This window comes from Suncus etruscus, chromosome 10, assembly GCF_024139225.1.
Source record: "Suncus etruscus isolate mSunEtr1 chromosome 10, mSunEtr1.pri.cur, whole genome shotgun sequence".
NCBI lineage: Eukaryota > Metazoa > Chordata > Mammalia > Eulipotyphla > Soricidae > Suncus > Suncus etruscus.
This window is the reverse complement of record NC_064857.1, coordinates 99,827,461-99,833,183: the sequence shown is the minus strand read 5'-3', so window position 1 is coordinate 99,833,183 and position 5,723 is coordinate 99,827,461. Positions and strand designations below refer to the sequence as shown.

Sequence of the window (5,723 nt, the reverse complement as noted above, 5' to 3'; positions counted from 1 at the left end):
TTCTCAAGTATGAAATGTTGGCGCAAGGAAAGTTAATTGCGGGATTTTACAGCCATTATAGTTTATATCATAAATGCAAAAATGACTAGGGCCATTTAATTACAGTAGGAACACACTAAATTTTTATGGAGTGCCATTTTGTTAAAGAGGTACTCGGAGCATTAAGAGCAAATACCATCCTAACAGCGGGTCCAGGTAGCTTTTGCAACATCAAATAAATATGCTATTGCTACAGAATTGTTCCTTGGATACTGTAATTGACACAATGACTAATGAGATGGGTTTATTCTCACAGCTTCACGTACTCAATTTACAGTGTCTGAAAGTTATTTTTTCTGCCTTCCACAGACCTAGAAGGAACCAGAAAAATCCCTCTTGGAAAACACTATCTCCAAAGCTTCTCTAATTAACCTTCAAAAATGTGTTTTGAAATATAGAAGTTGGTGCCTGGCAGAGAAATTGGATTGTCTCCTAAAGAAAAAAAAAAAAGACCCAAGTGCTAATTTGTTCCTTATTAAATATCTAACATGTCAAAATTATAGTCAATTAATGTTTTGGTGCCTTTCAGCAGGTCCAATGACAGTTTTTCCTGCAGCCTGAAAAACTGCAGAGGGCAGTTCTGGATACAGTACTCCCACTCCCCCCAATCAGTGCTGTCTCTACTTTACTGCCCTGCCAGACTTCCTTCCCACTCTGTCCCACAGTCAGTGCCTGTGAGTTTAAGAGTATTTGGTCCCTAATTGAAGGAAGGTAATGGCACAGACCAGGAGTCTGGGAGGACCTCAGCATTGTGACTTGTGGTTCTCCTCCCCATCTCACTCCAGCTCACAGAATTTTCCAAAGTAGGAAAAATGATTCCATGGCTGCAGAGCTTTATTTACTCTGGCTCCTTGGACATCTTTCTGACAATTTTTGAAAGCTAAGGTAATGGTAACCCCATTAGTGACCATTAATCAGTTTAAGTCCCAGGAAGGAGGTTCTTCCCAGCAATATAAATAAATGAAAAATATCACTTCCTTTAGTACCCCAGTGAAAAAGCAAATGGAAGGCCTGTGTGGTCTCCTATATTTGTACAATGGAATTGAAATGCAATGATTGTTGATGGGGAGAATCTGCAGTCCAGCCCAAGTCTGCAGGGGGTTGCCATGAGATGAGGACGTTCTAAGGCCCTTTTGAAAAACAAGACTGTAATTGTTGTGTATGTAAATATTTTAGGGGATTATTATGTTACTGACCCTACCCTGATCGGTGGTTGTGCCCTCCCCTAGGGTATGACCTGGCAGTCTGCCCCCACCCTATGGTAGTACCTGATTCTGCTTCCACCATTGGGTGGTATCTGATCCCACCATTGGGATCAGAATCAGGTGGTACCTGATTCTGGGGGATAAAACAAGGGTCTGTGGAAGGCGAGAGGTTTTTGGCTGGAACTTATGCTGAGTCCTTGGACTTCAGTCTTGTCCACCGAATAAAGCTAATATTTCCACAAGCCTGACTGTCTGCGAGCTGTTTACCCACCGTTTCACCTCAGAACCATCGGCTAGACAGGGTGGCAGACGCGTGCTCGGAGCTGGAGGGGAAAGACCTCATCCTCCATCCCTCCATCAGTCAACTCCATCAAGGGCTGACTTGTAACATGTAATAATGATCCTTATAACATAAAGAGAAAAGATCATTTATAATTGAAGACTCTGTAACTACTATTGCAGGATATCACATGTTCATAGCGGCATTAGTCACCACCCATTGCCAAAAGCAGGAGGTACCCGAAGGACCATGAAAGATGAAAGGATGAGCAGAATGATTGGATGAATGAGCAGATGACCATGGGTAGATCAGTAGAGAGGATCAACAGAACTTGGCAGAGATACACACTGGAATAAGTACCTTTGCACTGAAAAAGGGAAAAAAATTCTGACACATGCTTCAACATGGATGAACCTCGAGCACATTATGCTCAGTGAAATAAGGCAGTGGCCAAGGGTATAAAACACTGCCGTATTCCCCTTCTGCAAATGATCAAAGTCAAACTCAAAGAGGCAGAAAGTGGAATTGGAGCTGTGGTGAATGGAGAGATTGGGACAGAGTTGTCACAAATAAGGGGCAGCATCCCTAGATGTGGGGTTGGATGTGGTGATGATTGTAGAATAAAGTGTGGGGACCTCACATTGAGAATCTGGTAAGGGGTAACATTTTGTGATTTGTATTTGACCACAATTATCATTATTATTATTATTATTATTATTATTTGGTTTTTGGGTTAGACCTGGCAATTCTCAGGGGTTACTCCTGGATCTGTGCTCAGAAATCACTCCTAACAGGCTCAGTGGACCATATGGGATGCCGAAGATAGAGTGCAAGGCAAACGCCCTACCCACTATGGTATTGCTCCTGCCCCACACAATTATTGTTCTTTTTTTTATTTTAAAATGTAAAATTTTTTAAATTGTTTTAACTCATTGTACTAGTATGGATATTTTATTTTAGGTTAGAATCCAATATTACCTTTAATATGATGCTCAGGGTTTTAGTTTTAGGGGTTGAGTCATAGGTCCTTTTGATAGTTTCTCAATGACAGGAAAGTTATTCCTTATTTTCTGTCACTACTAGATATTCCAAACACATCTGGTGTTTTCCAGACTCTGCCTGGCTCCAAATCAAGTCCTTCCCCTAAAGTGCTGGCTCCTCTCACTGGAGAATGGTGCTGAGGGAGTCAAACAGCTGGGTAATGTGTGTGTACATCTCTCCTGGGGTTGTATTGCTTGTTAGGCCCCCCACTTCTTTCTATCTCTTTCTCTTCTCTTCCTCTCTCCCTTCTGTCCTCTTTTCCTCCATCTCTCCTTTCTCTCTCATACATGTACATGTATATGCATATATATGTGATTTTGGGGGACCATGCTCAGGAATTTCTCTTTGTTCTCAGGGATCATTCCTGACAGAGTTCAGGGGAGGTACCATATAGGCAGTGCCAGGAAATGAACCTATGTTGGCTACATGCAAGGCAAAACATTAAAAATCTGTATTCTCTCTCTGAGCCTTGTAGATATGTAAAAATCCATATTCTATAAAAATAACTGTAATTCTAAATTGATAACACAGGACACATTTTATTTTTACTTCCTTCTTCCTCCCCTTCCTTTGTTGCTCAGGTGATATTTGGGCTCACACATCTGACAATGCTTGACACCTGCTGGGGACTCACCAAGGGGCACTCCCTTTACAGGAGGTGCTTGCCTACACTTTGCTATGGAGCACTGGAGAGTAGATGCTTAATTGTAGTTTGCTCCCTCCCTGCAATGGAGTTAGACTCATTTGTTAGCTTTTATTGATCACTTTGTGACTTCCTCACCTCCCAGTTGCTCTGAGTTACTTGTTTATTGGACAAAGGGGTAAATGTGGGTACATAAAGTCTCTCTAGTCCAGAAATCAGAGAGGCTGTCAGGACAACAGCTTCCCCATGTGACATTTTCCCTTCCCCTCTTCTTTCTACCCTCAGCCACCAATCTCTGTGGTTCTGAACATCCCTGAGTTTCTGGCTCATCTTTTACACAAGCAGGCAGATGCCTGAGTATTTTTTATATCTCCTTTCTCATACACATATTCTCAATTCACTTGCATTTTTCTTTTTATGCTGGACATGACATTTTTATGTTTTTCAAAGATGGTCTTATTTCAACAGGCTGAGAACTTCCAGTGTCTTCTAATCTAAAAGACTGGTCTAGAAGAACAGATTTGTCCCACAAGGAAAGACTAAGGAAACCAGCAGGTCTCCAAAGAGTATATTAACCCACTTGTGAGAATGCACTACTTTTTCCTGCCAAGAGGACAACTCAGATTTCAGGGCTGGAGAGATAGCACAGAACTGAGGGCCCTTCATTTATGTCAATACTGATTCAATCCTAGTTACCAGATAGTCCCCTGGAGCACTACTGGGTGCAGCCCTGGAGCCCCCAATGTACTACTGGGTGTAATCTGGGTAATCTGGCACCTCAGGGCCCCAGAATCACTGTAACTTCAAGGCTCCCCCTATTCAACTGTTGGCCTAGATGTCTGAGGATTGCCAAGAGCATCACTTAGGAGATTCCCCATCCAAAAATAAAGAACATTGCCAAAGATATTGCAAGTGGAAAGAAAGCAAGGCAATAACAGCACAGACATCTGTATGCACCCGAGTTTAGAGAAATCCAGAGATGCCAAGAACTAAATTCAGCTTCTGGTTTGTAATGGATCATGGGTATGAGTCACAGCTCTGTGTTGGGTCTCAAACTTCCCTGTTCATGAAAGTCCCTGGGGCCCTTGTTAAAAATGTAGATTAATTTCCTATGTCTGAGAAGAAGCCTGAGATTCTGCATTTTCAACCTTCTTCCTGGGTTTGGCTAAGCTGTTGGTGCAGCAAACATGTTCTGAGGAGCAGGACCCTCCTTTCCAATAGAACCTCTCTGCTTGTCCATGTTCTGCAAGAAAATCCCAAGAAAGAGCTGACTCATAACTTCAAGCTTTGCATTCTTCTGTTTACTAAACTGTCAGGAATTCCGGATCTAATTATAAGACAACAACATAAAAACATTAACGTATGTTTACTGATGCATATGATTCATTATAAAACAAAGGCTTCACATTCGCTGAAAAGCAGGTCCGAAACCTTTATAGAAACACCTGCTGTGCAAGCAGATTAGATGAGGCTATTTGCTAAGTTTCTCTGATGTGTGCAAGAGACCGGATTGAAGTTAAAAACAACCTCAGCTTCCGGTGGCTTTTGATTTTAGTTCTATTTAAAGAGGGTTAATTAGACCTCAACTTCTGTGTGATAGCAATCAGTAACACAGTACTGACTCTGCAAAACCTCCCATTGCAATGAATTCTTGTTCATGTATAAGAGTAAACTCATGGAAACACCGTGATAACTTAATGTCCCTAGGGCTGTTAGTATCAAGTTGGTCTGCTTTGAAGTCCCAGGAAGACAAAGGATATTTTGTCATCTGCTGCAGGTTTACTTTTAAATTTATTTTTCTGTGATTTACAATAAACACTGTTTTTGGTAGATTCTCATGCATATAACTCCAATGCCACGCCCATTTCTCCCACAAGGATACCAATACCCACCCATTCAACACAACCTCTCACATACCAACTAAATTGTGTGGATCAGTTTTCCCTTTGTGTTGCTGAAAAATAAGTATTCATGAGTTGTGAGATCACACAGACACTGTATTATTTTTGTCCCCCAATTCACAATACAGACCAGGCAAAGGGCCTGGGTTGAGGTGTATATGGGGTGCATTTACTGTACCTCCTCTTTCTATACAGTCAGTGTAAAGAACACAGCCTGTGGAAAGAATTGGGAGGCCCAGGCACCGTATTTCTAAACCCCACACAGCCAGGTCTGAAGAACTGGGTATCGGTGAAGAAATAACAAGCCAAGTCAGTCAGAAGAGAGCCAAGGAGCCAGTCTGTGCCTGGTAGTATCTCTTAAGTACCAAGCAAAACTCACTTTTTTCTATTATTCCAATTTATAATACCTCCACCAGGAGGGCCAAGGTCTAGAGTGTGAAACAAAGTACCTCTTCAGTGGACACTTACATATCAATGGAAGAGGTTTACGGAAGGAGGAATTTGAGGGAATGCCTTTGTCTTGGGCTAATGGCTGGGTCATCTGACATGCTTTGTTTGCTCCTTTGTTACTACTTCCCTATATATCATTTAGGTTCCACATATGAGTAAGATCA

At 41.8% G+C, this 5,723-nt stretch overlaps 1 non-coding gene across 1 annotated transcript; it reads right to left on the bottom strand.

Moving 5' to 3' along the window:
• Nucleotides 1–5,212: 5,212 nt before the first annotated feature.
• Nucleotides 5,213–5,345, bottom strand: LOC126021102 (small nucleolar RNA SNORA51). Its single transcript, XR_007499714.1, has one exon. It is a non-coding gene; the product is annotated as a small nucleolar RNA SNORA51 (small nucleolar RNA).
• Between the last annotated feature and the right edge of the window lie 378 nt (nucleotides 5,346–5,723).